Source organism: Ursus americanus, chromosome 3, assembly GCF_024610735.1.
Source record: "Ursus americanus isolate L20-20 chromosome 3, mUrsAme1.1.p, whole genome shotgun sequence".
NCBI classification, from domain to species: domain Eukaryota; kingdom Metazoa; phylum Chordata; class Mammalia; order Carnivora; family Ursidae; genus Ursus; species Ursus americanus.
In genome coordinates this window covers 80,790,802-80,807,115 of record NC_142129.1, presented here as the reverse complement: position 1 = coordinate 80,807,115, position 16,314 = coordinate 80,790,802, and the positions used below count along the sequence as shown (strand labels likewise).

Genomic DNA, 16,314 nt, shown 5'->3' with positions numbered 1-16,314 from the left:
TGAGTAGACAAGTACACGGAAGTACACCCTATGAAGTAGCTCCTACAATTATACTATTTTATAGATAAAACACTGAGGTCTAACTTTAGGGTCAGAACCTACATTGTCTGATTCTACTACCATATACTTAACCCATAGTGTTTCCCTCTTGGTAGAATTGTGAGAGATTAGCAAACCAATGTATGAGAGTGTAGGGGGACAGGGTCCAAATCCTGATAAAAACTGGAGTTTGTTAGTGTTTCACTTCACAGAAGCATCTTTCTAAAGGGAAGGTTATGACAGAATTCAAGGAATGAAACCAAGCCAAGAGATAACTGACAAATCAGGTACCTAACCTAGAGGGGTTCGGCAGGAAGGAATGTAAAAATGACAAAGCTTGGTACTGGGATGACAGGAAGATATTACAAACTGATCCACTGGAGAGTTATAGATGACAATTGTTGAATACATAAACAGAATAGACTTAGAGCATAAGATACAGAAAGTAAGCTCCATGATGACAGTGGTTTTTAGCGATTATGTTCACTGATATGGCTCAATGGCTTGAATGCTGACTGCACATGTAGGAGGCACTCAACATATCGTTGTTGAATCAATGAATAAATGGTTATGGAGGTTTCTTTCTTAATATATGAAGAAATACATTAAACCACCCAATTTTCAGTAGTTCCTGGCTCATTCAGCATCTGGTCTCTCCTCAGGGATTCTTCTCTAGTACTCTGGGCAGTACCTTACTTTCACTTTGACTATAACTAAATGCAGGTTCCTGTCAGTCTCTAAAGTCTCTAAACACATTAAAAGTCATTTTATATCAAATTCAGAAAACATTCTGCTCTGGGAGAATTGAGAAATGCTTCAAATATCAAGTGTCTGAAGAAACTGAAGAGCTTATGTCTATAGCTGCCACAAGTGAATGATAACTAGTATTTAATTTAAGGTTAAATTACTTTTTATTCAAAGAAATAACTAAGTTATGGCTAACTGCTGAGTTAGCAACTGAAATATTATCATCCATTATTGATCATATCTGTAACAATAAAGTGAATAATTTGGGTTGTAATGTTGACATTACATTTGCGTTTTTTTAGAAGGGAATGATACCAACTAAGATTATTACCAAGGAAATAATTTTTATACTACATTGTTGATTTTTATGTGTACAACTTTCATCATTGAGTAAATGTTAATTAAAATATCAAAGTTGCTCATTTATTAACAAAGTCTCAAGGAAGGAGAAATCAAATGGGCAAGGCAGAAGAAGAAACACAGTAACATGATTTTGTTTCTGTTCTACCAGCAGAAGCTGGTTCTCCCCTTCTGAAAATTACTAAGTACATTCCAGGATAACTAATGATCATGGAATCACACGTTCAAATGTAAAGGAACCTTAGAAATTGTCTGCTCCTACATTCCATTGATAAAAACACAAATCTAGAGAGGATGAGCAATTATGCCAAAGCCACCTTTGAATAGATCTAGGAAAGAACATTGGTGAAATAGATTTAAGTTTCCAACTACATCATAAATTGTAGTTAATTATTATTCCATAGTGCTATTTTATTTTTAATCATTAAGAAAAAGGTTACTACTCAACTACTACTTAAAATATTCCATGATAAATAAGCACCATAGAGGACATAATTTCTAGTACTTTGATAAGAGGTAACTTTTAGTAACAGAAAGTATCACAGACTTTGAGTCAGAACACCTACATTTGAATTATTATATTTGACACTTTCTAGTTGTATAACCTTGCACAAAATATTTAGTCATTCTTTCATTTTTTTATTCTAAAAAAGGAAATAATAAACCTGTCTTATTTACCTCTTAGGATTGCTTTGAAGAACAAATAAATTAATGTTTGTGAACGGATACGAAGAAACTGTCTTATATGCAAAAGCAGGGTTTCAATTAAAAATAAGACTCTGAGAAACAAACTGAGGGCTTCAGCGGGGAGGGGGGTGGGGGAAAGGGATAGGCTGGTGATGGGTAGTAAAGAGGGCACGTATTGCATGGTGCACTGGGTGTTATAGGCAACTAATGAATCATCGAACTTTACACCAAAAAAAAAAAAGAATCACAGACATATATGCTGTTATTTGTTAAATTTCTGTATTAATAAAAAAGTTTTGTTTTTAAAATCTCATAATAAAAATATTAAGAAGAAAAAAAAGACAATCATTAGCTGTGACCTTTGAAATAATTAAAACAATATTTCATTAGTATTAGTGCCTATATACTATAATATTAGGTATTTAATAAATGTTTGGGGGCACATCAAAACTTGTTAAAATATAAATTACATGAAATGTACACCAAAAGTGAAATAGGTTCCAAGATAACTAGTTTTATTTTGATATTCCATGATTTCCATATTTGCTTTATTTCCTTGTCCACAAAGAATCACTTTTCTATTATCTCTCTACCTGTCTGTATATGTATCTAATTATAATTTTAGCCCATCTTTTAAATGTCCTATAATTTGATGTCAAAGTATCTTTTAAAAATAATTATATGTACGAGGAATTGCCTCATTGAATTTGCATTAAAGTGTGAGAATTAAATATTCAATTAATATAAAGTATTTAGAACAGTGTCTGGCACAAAACACTCAGTGTTAGCTATCATGATTATTTCACATTTGAATAAATAATATTCCCCAAAGAAAAAAATCCCCACTTTTAATTTGTAGCTGAATAACAGAATAAGTAAATAAATGTAAAATTTAAATATCAAAATACTTTTCATTGAAAATCATGCCAATTTAAAAATTTTGATTTGTTAATCTCCAGCATTACTGAAAACATAAATAATACATTCATACTCTGCCAGTGCAAGTAAAATTGGCCTGACAGATTGGAGGCCAATTTGATAAAAAGCATTCAAATGTAGAATGTGCATTGACTACAACCTAACAATTCTAGTCCTTGAAACCTACTCTACAGAAAGGCTTACAATGTGCACAAGAAAGTAGGTCATAAAAAGTTTGTTGTGGCATTCCTTGTAAAAGTGAAAAGTAACAAAATTTCAAAAATTCCTTCATGTATACATAGAACATGTATGTACAACTTAAATATGTACAATTATTGTTTGTCAGGTGTATCTCAATATATTTGGGGAAATAAATTCCATCAGTAGCAAAACTTCTTATTGTTAACAGCATGCTATGTTATTAATATTATGTACCAGCAGAAAAGAACAAGTCAGAGCTGCAGGTACTAGCTGGAAACTTCTTCATAAAATACCATAGAGAGAGGAAAAAAAAGCAGGTACAAAAACAGAATATGAGTAGAGTACACACACACAACCCTCAAACCATACCATTTAGTTCTATAGGACAATATGTAAATGCTATGGGTTGAACCGTGCCCCTCCAAAAATATGTTGAAACCTAACCCCCAGTATCTCAGAATGTGACTTTATTTGGAAATTGGGTCTTCACAGAGGTAATCAAGTTAAAGTCAAAGTTAGAACATTACAGTGTTACTTTATCCAACATGACTGGTATCTTTATAAAACGTGCCCCTTGGACATAGAAATAAACAATGATGGGGGAAGATGATGGAAAAGACATAGGGAGACAGCCACCTACAAGTGAAGGAATACCTGAGGCTACCAGAAGCTACGACAGGCCTGGAACAGATCTTTCCTGAATGCCTTCAGAGGGAACACAGCTCTGCTAATACCTTGATTTTGGACTTCTAGCTCCAGAACTGAGAAAACAAATCTACATTTAAACCATCTAATCTTTAGTATTTATTTGGTAGCACTAGAAAACTAATTCAGTAAGTGCATAGAAAAGTGCATATTCTGTGTTTCATGCAAGACACAAATAATATTATAATGGGAACTTTGGGGAAGTAGACTGAATTTGGGTATGATGTTGAGAAAAGAAATGCTAATTTTTATCGCAATATTACAGAAACTAAAAATAAATAGATTGGGAAAACATTTATTTATGGGCAAGGAGAGTCCATACTATCAAAACTCAGGAGACTTACCCTAGGCAAAATTGTGGCATTAGGAAAGCTTTCTCCTGATCTTTTCAAGCTTCCTTTTTATACTCTCATATGTCCTTCTGATGCTCAATAGCATCATTATTCCATTTTGGTTTTCCAGTGTCACTATGTTGTCCCTCTATTATATGCAAAACACTCGCCAAATGTCCATGTGCATAGAGTAGGCACTCAGTGAAAGTTGGTTCCCTTTTCTTTGCTTTATTCCTTCTTGCTAAAGCCTCTAATACTCCTAAATCATCCCACTTCCCAAGTTGTCACTTATCTATATGGTCCAGACTTTCTTAATAGATTATTAAAAAGAAACAACTAAATTTTAAATAGTTGATAGCTCTCTTGCTTTCTGAGTTATTGGCAAATAAAAATAAAATTTCAGAAATTCAACCTATGGAATGAGAGAAAGTATTTGCAAACCAGATATCCAACAGGGATTAATATTCAATAACATAGAACTAAGTAACCTAATTTAAAAATGGGCAAAGAACCCAAATAGATAGTTTTCCAAAGATGACATACAAATGGCCTACAGGCACAGGAAAAGGTGCTCAACATCACTAAACACCAAGGAAATAAAATCAAAACCATGATGAGATTGTATCTTATATCTGTTAAAATGGCTATTATCAAAAAGACAAGATATAATAAATGGTGGCAAGGATGTAGAAAAAAGGGAAGACTTGTATGCTGCTAGTGGGAATGTAAACTGGTACAGTCACTATGGAAAACAATAAACTAGAAATAGAACTACCATATAATCCAGCAAGCCCATTCTAAGAATATATCAAAAAGAAACAAAATCATTACCTCAAAGAGATACCTGTACCCCCATGTTAATAACTGCATTAATTGCAATACTTAAGGTATGGAAGTAACCTAAGTGTCTGTCAATGGATAAAGAAGATGTAACAGATATAGGGGCGCCTGGCTGGCTCAGTCAGTAGAGCATAGGACTCTAGATCTCAGGATTGTTGAGTTCAAGCCCCATGTAGGGCATGGAACCTACTTAAAATACAAAATAAAAATAAATTAAGAAATAAAATCTTTAAAAAATAAACAAAAAAATGTGATATATACAATCTCCACACAATGGAATATTACTCAGCCTTTAAAAAGAAGGAAATTCTGTAATTTGTGACAACAAGGATGAACCTGGAGGGTCTTATGCTTAGTGAAATAAGCCAGACAGAGAAAGATAAATACCGCATTGTATCACTTACATATGGAATCTAAAAATATTTTTATTTTAATTTTTTAAAGTCAAACACATAGAAACAGTGTTAAGAGTGGTTTTTCAGGGTCTGGACATGGGGAAAACAGGGAGAGTTTGGTAAAAGAGTACAAACTTTCAGTTATAAGATGAATAAGGTCTGAAAATCTAATATATAACATGGTGACTATAGTTGATAATACTGTATCGTATAAAATTTGCTAAGAGGGCGGAACTTAAATTACCTCACAGAAAATGAAAAGGTAAATATGTGAGCTGATGGACATATTAATTAACTCAATGGAGGAATCTTTTCACAGTGTAATCAAATCATGTACACTTTATATATCTTATAATTTCATTTGTCAATTATACCTTAATAAAACCAAACAAAATGTGATTTAAGGAAAGCTAAATGCATATGCATTGAGTATAATTTCATTCTGTATGATCAAATGAACTGTGCAATTTGAAGTCTCATCAGAAAGAAATCTGGGGATAAGGTAGCTAGGTTGTACACTCAGAGTGCAAACCTCACTCTACCAACAGGGATGATTGCTCATCTAGCAAGCCATGTAACTAGTTTGTAACTGGTGATACTTCTGAGTGCAGAACTGGGCACAGCCTTCAGAAGAACACCCTTTCTACCGTGTACTTATAGTTAGACAACCAAAAATAAAACCCAAAGGAATGAGCTACAAAGAATATTTTATCATCCCATGAAAATAGTCTTACTGTTTAGTTTATCCCTCATGAACTCTAATAACAAAGCCCAAATATATATGGCACTTTTATCTCTCACAGTATATTTTTAAGCACATTGGTTCATTTGACTTTCATGATAATCTTGTGAAGTAAGCCAGACAGATCTAATTTACATTGGTTTGATCACTGAGATGGGCTTAACTAAATACCACACTGACTACAACAAGCAATGAGGACTCCAGAAAGTGGCAGAAAAACAAAGTGCATAGGGATTCGACCAGTCTGAATAATTCAGAGGTTTGAGCTATAAAGTTACCGAACATTTCAGAAAATAGGCTGGAATTACAGGTATTTTAAAAAGTTTGAAATAAATATCTTTTTCCCCCCAAATTAATTTAATACTAATTCCAAGCAATGTTCCTATTGGTTATATGCTTTACATGACTGGAGAAAATTGATGCACAACAATCATGTTATTGATTTAAATTATCCTGTCAAAATTATTCTCTTAAATAGGCTAATATATTATTAGTTCCTTTCTTTCATTATTGATCTAAAGTATACTTTTGGCATAATTCTCACATATTTTAAATTAGCAAGCTACAGGTGAATGGCTGCTAATTGCATATGTTATAATATATAACACATATATGTAATATATACATTATATATTATATAATACATATACTCAACAAAAAACCCACTAAATAGTTATTCACAATTTTTTACTGGGTAAGTGCTTTGGGAAATGTCAGGATTACTGAGAACCTATTCCTCTGTTTCATAGAGTCTACTAGAAGGGAAGAATCACACATGAGAGAAAGATTATGAGAAGTAAAATAAAGTACCACAGGGGTATAGGGAAAGAACACTTTTTCAAATATAAAAAAAAATCTTTTTTTAAAGTTTTATGTTTTATGTTTCATCCTCATAAAAATATGTTTTTTAAAAACTAACAACTACATTATTTTAAAAGTCAGATATATTAGGTTTGGTCTGTGAAATGGGAATTACTCTGATCCTCCCAAACAAAATTATAAAAGAAGTCTTTCAACTATTAAATTATCACAGACATGTCACGCTACCAAACAGAAGAAAAATGTACATTGAGATTCAGCTCCACAATAGGAAATGTGAAAAATTGTAGCACAACAAGCCTCCAGCTTCACAGTACACAGCCAGCTTCTGAAATGATGGTCTCCCAAGGAGCTCTAATGGCAAGAGATTTAGACTCATTTTTAAAAGCATTTTCAGCTTGGGGACAAGATTCATTGCCATCCATTATCAAACAGCATCAATATCAAAATCAATAATGAGACTTCTGAACACTACTAAAATATTGGCAATGAAACCAAGTTCTAACATTTCAGCAAGTGAAGCAAATGAGAAAAAAAAAAAAAGAATGTTAAAACAGCTGCTACATGATGGGGTGAGGAATGCAATCAAGCACAAGATGGACAGCCAAAAAGCTTCAAGGGCAAACGAAAGTATAATTTGAACCAATGTAACATCAACATCAATTGCTTCGAAACATCAGCAGTAGACAAGCACCACTGGAGGGAACAATTAGTGACAGTGGCTTGATTTTGGAAAAATAAGAGTCGACAACAAAAATAGGAGGTAACAGATACAACAAAAACTCCAGGAGTAATAGCTTTAATCATTCTCATCAAAATAATAGTGCACGTGACTTAGATACAGCTCATTTTAGCCTTCCTTAATCTCATGGAAAACATCATCAGTCGATAATCTTAGTGAATGCACGAGCTTTGAATGTATGTCACAAAATACAGTTCATTACACTGAACAGTGAGTGATTTAGACTAGAGATGTTTTTACAGATAATTAAGGAATCTTGGTTAAACAGATGGAGAAGACAGATGCTGCTCTTTCTCGGTTCTCAAATTTTGGGGGTCAAGCCATCCCATGATTTCTGTCTTAGACAGATGTGATGTAAATATGGAAAACGTTTTTGATTTAGTAGATGCTGCTGGGACTATTATAAAAGCTAAGTGGAGTAACTAAACTTTGATTATAATTATCTGGAGATAGGAGACAACAACAACAGGAAAAGGTCATTTGGAAATTAACCCAAGTTTTAATAAGAGCAAAGATTTATACAACCCTGACTATGTAGCAGTCACTTGTTTACGTGTTTCCCCATATTAACTCCTTCAATCCTTATAAAACTTCTATGAGATAGAATTGAGCCATTTTTCAGATCGAGATATTGAGTTACTGAAGGGCATAAGTGACGTGCCCAAAGTCATATAGCTAATAAGTGGCTATATTTTAGAGTACTGCAAGCTCATTTTTGACACAGAAAGAAATTTAAGAGATACCCTATTTCATTGTCTGGCAAGGATCCCATTAAAATGGAAGGATAATTTCACTTACATCCATAAGGCTACACAGGAAATACTGTCAAGAAGGTAACATATTGACATTAATTTTTCTACATATTCTCTAACCATCAAATTAACATTTCCTTTAAAGTAGAAGAACATCAAGGTCTTTCTGTGTTTTATCAGAATGTATATTATTCATGCAGTTAACAAATTATTTCAATAAATATTTACTAAGTGGCTTTACTATCTGCAAAATATGAACCCTTGTAAAAACATATTCTCTAGAGAAAAACATACTCTCTAATGTGTTTTAAAATTTGACAAGCACTAACCGTACTGGAAATTAACTCCTTCAGTGTCCAAACATTTATGCCTCTATCTATGAGAATAATGCTTGCATGTTACACTGGGCATTTTTATATTTTACAAAACAAAGTGTTCTGAACACGAGTTAGGCATGATGAAACCACTGTGAAATGTGCACTGACTCGATAGCTTTAAACAGCCCCTGGAGTGGAGCCACTCTCCAAACCCTCTGATACTGTTGCTGATCCAGTGGGGCCCTCGGGGCAGCACAGTGAGGTCTCAGGTACTGCTGTCCATCTTGTACTGAACACCTCCACATTGCTGCATGATTCCTGTGAGTTTCCATTCTTTCTCTCTTCTGGTCTCTTTCTCAAAGAATTTCTTCCTACCCCTTTGTCACTTACGTGCTTCACAATTTTCCCTTGACACCTTTTCCCCTTCTTTTATGTTCTCTTCTGTTTCCTTTCTGCTTTTTAATGATGCTAAGCATTTTGCTTTTTATAGCCATTGTTAGCTGAAACAATGTTTCTGGTCAGCAAAAAGATGGACCATATTACAGAAGGGCTACACCCTTTCTTGTCCACTAGCTCTTGAATGAAATAACCTGTATCATCTCCATGTTTGTTGCCTGCAGGACAGCTGAGGGTACGAAAGTGTTGGCGGTTTCACTCCAGTGATTTGAAATAACAGCTGAATTTGAAGTCTAGTTCTGATTTTTCATTATTACTCTTTTAGATTTCCACTTAACATTAACTTGATTTTTCCCCTTATTTAGTCTCTTTCAATTAATTAAATAGTCTCTATTAATTAAAATTGTCTTATTTATCTCTAAATAAAAAGTTGCCTCAGTAAAGGGATAAAAGGAAAGCAGGGTCCAGAAACTCAATTCAAGAGAGGAGGCTACTTTTTAGTTTACTTAAAATATGCTGTTTTGAAGTATTTCTTCTTAAGTAACTATTTGTATACTATTAACAGAATACTCATTTCGAATGATGGTGGTAAACATTATTATAAGTTTTAAGTAATTAATAATTAACATAGCATATTTTTAACAATAGTGGGCTATACTCTTTTTTATAAAAGTTCGTAATTCAGATGATATCATCCAACAAATATGAATTAGTGATGTCTTACAGTTAAAACTGTTCACAAAGTTCTGTCCACGAATTTTAAGTTACCGGTTTGGTCCAGTATCTCAAGTCTGAGGACTCAAGACTGCACATGAGACCCAAAATCAATGCTGCTCATCTAAGTTGATGTTAAAATGTAACATTCCTGCAGTTAAAGTGCATATCTTCACTTCCCACCCACCTCCTTGTTTTTGGTTTACCACCTGGACAGACAACAGATATTCTTTCTCCTTTATAATCATTCTACTCTATTTCAACATCTTTTCTCCTAATTTCTTAAAGGAAAATTTTTAATACTCTAATTTTTCAACAAATGCCAGGTCCTACTTAGCACTTTCTCGAGAACCCAGTTCATATGGTATAGACTTTGTTATATAATAAAAGGCTTGCTTATGTCTAGACTATTCCATCCTCTACTTGATATTTAGAGACATTTCCAGTTCTTTCATACTTAAATATGGTCCTGTAAGGACTAAAAGACAATCTTCAGGAAGACACAATAGAACTTCGATTTACCTCTATGTACTGTTTTCTTTTTTAAATGTTATTTTATTGTGGTTAGAATACTTAACATGAGAGCCATCCTGAACAAAATTTTGAGTGTTCAGTACAGTGTTGGTCTCTGATGCTGGCATATTGGGCACTCACTAGTGGCTGTAGCCAGGTCTCAGTCTTTGCAAGTGGAAGTTCATGCCACTTAACTCATGGATAACCTCTATCCCTGTCAACAAAGCCATTTCATTCATAAGTCCATTCAGAAATCACAAGAGTTATTGGGAAAAGAAGCTGTCCAAAGACAAGGTCATCTTATCCACTTGGTTATTAAAATCCTCCTCTCCTGCCAAAAAACTGTTCAAATTAAAACACGAATTCAGTAAAGTTTCAGGATACAAAAGTCAATATACAAAAATGTGTTTCTATACACTAACAACAAACTATCAGAAGAAAATTAAGAAAATAATCTCATTTGCATTTGCATCAAAATCATGAAATAATTAGGAATAAATTTAAGAAGGTGAAAGATCTGTACACTGAAAACTATAACATATTGATGAAGACAATTGAAGAGGACACAAATAAATAGAAATATATCCCATGCTCATAGATTAGAAGAATTAATATTGTTAAAATATCCATATTACCCAAAGCAATCTATAGATTCAGTGCAATCCTTATCAAAATTCCAATGGCATTTTTCACAGAAATAGAAAAAAAAAAAAACAGCCTAACATTTGCATGCAACCACAAAAGACTTTGGATAGCCAAAGCAATCTTGAGAGAGAACAAAATCACACTTCCTGATTTCAAACTATATTACAAAGCTATAGTAATCAAAATAGCATGGTATTGACATAAAAACAGATGCATAGATTGATGCAACAAAATAGAGAGCTCCGAAATAAAAACATGCATATGTAGCCAATTGTTCTTTGGCAAAAGATCCAAGAATATACAATGAAAAAAGATAGTGTATTCAATAAATGGTGTTAGGAAAATTAAACAGACTCATGCAAAAGAATGAAACTGGACCTATATCCATACCTTAAAAAAAAAAAAAAGCACCTCAGAATAGATTGAGGACTTTCAGTTAAAACCTGAAACTATAAAACTCCTAGAAGAAAATAAAGAGGGGAAAGCTCCTTGACATTGGTCTTGGCAATGATTTTTTGAATTTGACAACAAAAACAAAGGCAACAAAAGCAAAAATAAACAAATAGGACTATACAAAACTAAAAAAAGAAAACTTCTCATTGCAAAGGAAACCATGAACAAAATGAAAAGGCAACATACTGAATGGGAGAAAATATCTGTAAACCATATATCCGATAAGGGGTTAATATCCAAAATATATATAAACTCATACAGCTCAATAGCAAAAAACAATCTGATTAAAAAGCAGGCAGAGGAACTGAATAAACATTTTTTTCTGAAGAAGACATATAAATGGCCAGCAGTTACATTAAAAAGTGCTCCATATCACTAATTATGAGGGAAATAAAACGCAAAGCCACAATGAGTTATCACCTCACACCTGCTAGAATGACTATCATCAAAAAGACAAGATGAGATAACAAGTGTTGGCAAGGATGTGAAGAAATTGGACCCACTGTACCCTGTTGGTAGGAATGCAAAATGGTGCAGTTGTTGTGCAGAGTTTATTAATGAGAGCTATGTAATGACCAGTAGAGATTAGCAAATGACTAACAATGCTGGTGGCAATGCCTGTAATCAACCAGATTTGAGATTAGATAGAACTGGGTTTGAGTTAGATCTTCTTATTAAAGTTCTCTACGCTTTTTTGGTTTCTCTTTCCTCCTTTGTGAAATGAGGATAGTGGTGAAGATAGATCAGATAATCAATGGGGAGATTTTTGACAAAGTACCAAGTGTTCAATATAACTTGTTAACAGAACTGCATAGACTCAGCCTTCTTTTTTAGTTTCCAATATTTCCCTTGTAAATATGTTATTATATTGTAAATGTGCTATTAATAATTTTCATTATAATAAACCAATAAGGAAGTACTTTTTTTTAAAAGTACTATTAAAATAGAAATAAAAATTTTCATATTACTTGTCTGGTCTCCTCCCTCATATCTGTTCTACTCTAAAAGTACAGTTCAAATGCTCCATCATGGGAGTACTGATGCTAGTCCTGATATTGCTGGGGAATAGGGAGAAGCTGTATTTCCTTCAGTCTTACCTCTGTGACAATCTAACAGCTTTTGGCAAGCGCAGGAAGAAATGATTCCCAATTTGTCCTTCTGTCTTGAATCTAAATCTTACCTTTTTACACTCACCCATAAATTATTTATCTAGACAGAGATCTGTCTTTCACGTTCATTTTATGATGAATGTTTTACTTTTTAAAAAGGCAGATGTTCCTTTGAAACATAATCTAGTGGGAATTCTATTACAGCTCAAGTTCACTATAGAGAAGAATGGATCAAAGCTGGTTTCTTAACGGAAGAATATTTTTCTCCTTATTCTCCCCAGGAAATGTTTATCATGAATTTTCCTAATTTAATTCTCATTACTAAAATATCATGATATAAATTTCATTTTACCATAACATTGTGGGGACATGTTGTCAGACACGGAGTACCAACACAGGGTTTACATACACAATCCGGAGCCAGATTGCCTGAAACCAGAATCACAGCCCTATCTCTTAACAACTAGAAAAACTTCTATAACATACGTGTGCCTCAGTTTCCTATCTGCATATGGTACCTATGGTATCTATGGGTTTGTGTGACGGTTAAACACTAACCCTTGATTGCCAGCTCTTCACAATTATAATTCTTTGAGGGATATATCTCCATTTGTTAAAAATAAATTTAAATAGATGTCATACACTTCAAGAAGCCTGAAAAAATTCTAATTGGCTAGCCCTCTTTCTCAACAATAGTGATATAAAATTATTTCTAAATTGTTTTCAAAAGACCTGAATAAAGATCAAAAAAATTTTAAAGACAAGAAGATTGAAATGAGAAACTGAAAATATTTGTTTTTCTACACTTGTATTCTAAAGCAGCTACTTAAAAGCAAAAGTAAAGACACAACCTGGTGAGGCCAGGATTGGTAGGCATTCCTGTCTGGTTCATGAAAATGCTCCATAAATCCAGTTGTCTCCATTCTGATCTGTGAAGGGCCTGTGAAGGTGTTTGACCTATTGTTTCCTAACAGGCAATGTTCATGATGCTTAGTCTTGCTCTCTTTGATTTTACACTTCATAGTAAGTAGTCATAGACTGTCTAATCTTTATTTATTTGGCTCTAGAATTCTCATGAGTAATAGAGATAAGGTTGTTAAAAACATTCACAAAAATATTTAAGAAGAGTTCAATAGTAATATCAAAATGTAAATAATACAGGTATAAAATTGGACTTTAAAATACCCAGTCATGTGGCTAAAGGCAAAGGCATTCTTCTGTGGTACATGGTCCCCAAATTCTTTTAATGAATTTTTGTAATTTGATCTTATCCTTCCATAGTCATCTCTGAAAATAATAAGGCATTTTGAAAAATATAAACTAGGGGCGCCTGGGTGGTACAGTCAGTTAAGCATCCGACTCCTGGTTTTCGGCTCAGGTCATGATCTCAGGGTCATGAAATCAACCCTGCAATGGGCTCCACACTGAGTGTGGAGTTGGCTGAAGTTTCTCTCTCCTTCCCCCTCTGCCCCTTCCTGCCTCTCTCTCTCTCTCTATCTCCCTAAAATAAACAAATCTTTTAAAAAAAGAAAAATATATAAAATATTAATCTATCATGGAAATAACTGTACATATTGCTTGGAACTTACATAATTTCTACACTGCAAAGTAAAACATGTAGTAAATCGTGAAGTATACCAATAACTTTCTGATTGCACCTTAATTTTTAAATCCCAAAACAGAAGAATCAAAGATTGTATTTATTCATATTAGAGTCTTCTTTATTCACATTGTTCATATGAAATGATATCCCATAGCCAAGAATACAAAGGCAGTTTAATATTAGGAAATCTATTAATAGTAAAGTTCAAAACCAATACATCAATAGAAAAAATATGTTTATTTTGACAGATGCCAAAATAATCTGATTAGCACAGGAGAAACACAAGGATGCTTCCTTAACATGATACAACACACGAAAGCTGACATCATTTTAAATGATGAAATACTACAAGGATTCCTGTTAATTGTAGGAATAAGGCAAGTGTAATATTTGGATATACTAGACAGTGCAATAAAATTTGAAAAAGAAATAAAAGTTATAAGTATGTTAAAGGAAACTAAGTGCATATTAGGTACATAAGTTATAATAAAGTCATTCTAAAGAATAGTGAAAAAATGGAGTATTAATTGTTTCAGGGCAATTAATGAATTCAAGAGAAAAAGCAGATACATCCTCCTAACATTTTATATATATACAAATTCCAGATATATTAAAAAGTAAATGCCCAAAACAAAACAATAGCAACAAAACTCACAATGAGAGAAAACCACAGGTGAATGTTTATGCAATCTCCTGTTGAGAGAATCATTTCTATAAAAAATAAATCAATCACATTGGAGAATGTTAATAAATATGACCACTTATGGTTACAAGGGTCAGTCACTCAATTGTCCAGAAAATAGAAAAACTTGAAGGTTTCTTGGAAGCACTAGCAGCAAGTCTGTTTTAAGGCTTCTTCTTTTTATTTTCTTCCCAAACTTTTTTAAGGGATATACTTTTGTAAAAGTAACACAAAGCAACATATTAGTCCAAACAATAACTGTTGGGTTATCTGCCACAAAACTTATTCTCTCCATTAATTTGCTTTAAAAATGTAAGCAATTTGTTATAAAATAGTTTCAACATGAAAATTCATAAAATTTCCAGGGTATTAATTAAAAATAGCACATTATTTTTTTCTGGATAACTATTAAACTACACTCATTAAACTGCATCCAAAATGTCTCAAAGGTTTAATGGGCAATGAATGTAACTTTTAGAACACTTAACCTTTTCTAATATGCAGAATGGAAAGGCTTTCATCTGTATTGACCATGGAAACCTCAAAGTTATATGAACATACTAAACATTTTCATATAGATGGAAATCTGGTTTTTCACAAATATCTAAATAATATACTATTTCCCGGATAATTTCCCATTAGACTCTGTGATATGTATCTTTGCAAATGTAGTTGTAGTAGACTGATAATTAGCATGAAAAAAATTTCTAGGGAAGATTATAGGAAAATGGGTGTTTCAAATAAACTAGCAACACCTTTATTTATGGTTTTCTTTATAGCACTGTAGTCATGACCATGTTTAAAGGAACTTTAAAACGATCTAAGCATACTAAAATTTTTGCAGTAGTACAAAAGGCATGTACATAAAGTATAATCAGCAGAAGGCTGGAATGAAGTAAGGTCTCTATTGAAGCTATAATGTGCAAGGCTGCAAAAATATAAGGCTGTAATAAAAAAAAATAAGGGGGGAGGTACTTAACCTAGAGTACTATTTAACAACATTAGTAAATTTGGATTATATTCCTTCAGCACCAGAAATGGAATAATGTTTAAGTATCATAAAAATGCTTTAAGGCAAAATCGACTTTACATTTCAGCAAATGTTTGAATTTAAAAATATTTTTCTTTCACACTTTTATTACAGATTTAGTGGAGATAGAAAGTCTATTGAATTTAACAATCACTTGTAGTCCTAAAAATTAAAAAAAAAAACACACAACTACTCTCTTATCACACATTTATCAGAAGCCTCTATTTTCTTTACCTATTTTTTTACCTTATGAATCTACTTTACTATCTCTCAATAGATGATATCCTTCTCTGAAACAGAGATTATGATTACATGAAATTACTTTCACTGTATTTTAAAGCTGTGAGGGAGAAGTAAACAAGCATTTTGAAAATCGGAAAAAAATATATAGCCTCAGTGTGTTTTTGTCTCACCAGCTCTGGGATCCCAAAGGCAACAGCAGCACCATCAATAATAACTTATATTAACGTTATAAATTCTAAGCAAAATTCTAAAACTGGGTAGTAAAATATCTGTACATGGTTTTGTCAAAGTAGACAGGAAAATCTAGAAGATATTACCTAGAGATGCATG

At 32.9% G+C, this 16,314-nt stretch overlaps 1 protein-coding gene across 7 annotated transcripts in view; it reads right to left on the bottom strand.

Moving 5' to 3' along the window:
• The window catches only part of MAGI2 (membrane associated guanylate kinase, WW and PDZ domain containing 2), a 1,265,804-nt gene that overhangs the window by 1,182,666 nt on the left and 66,824 nt on the right, over positions 1-16,314 (bottom strand). The window lies entirely within an intron of this gene.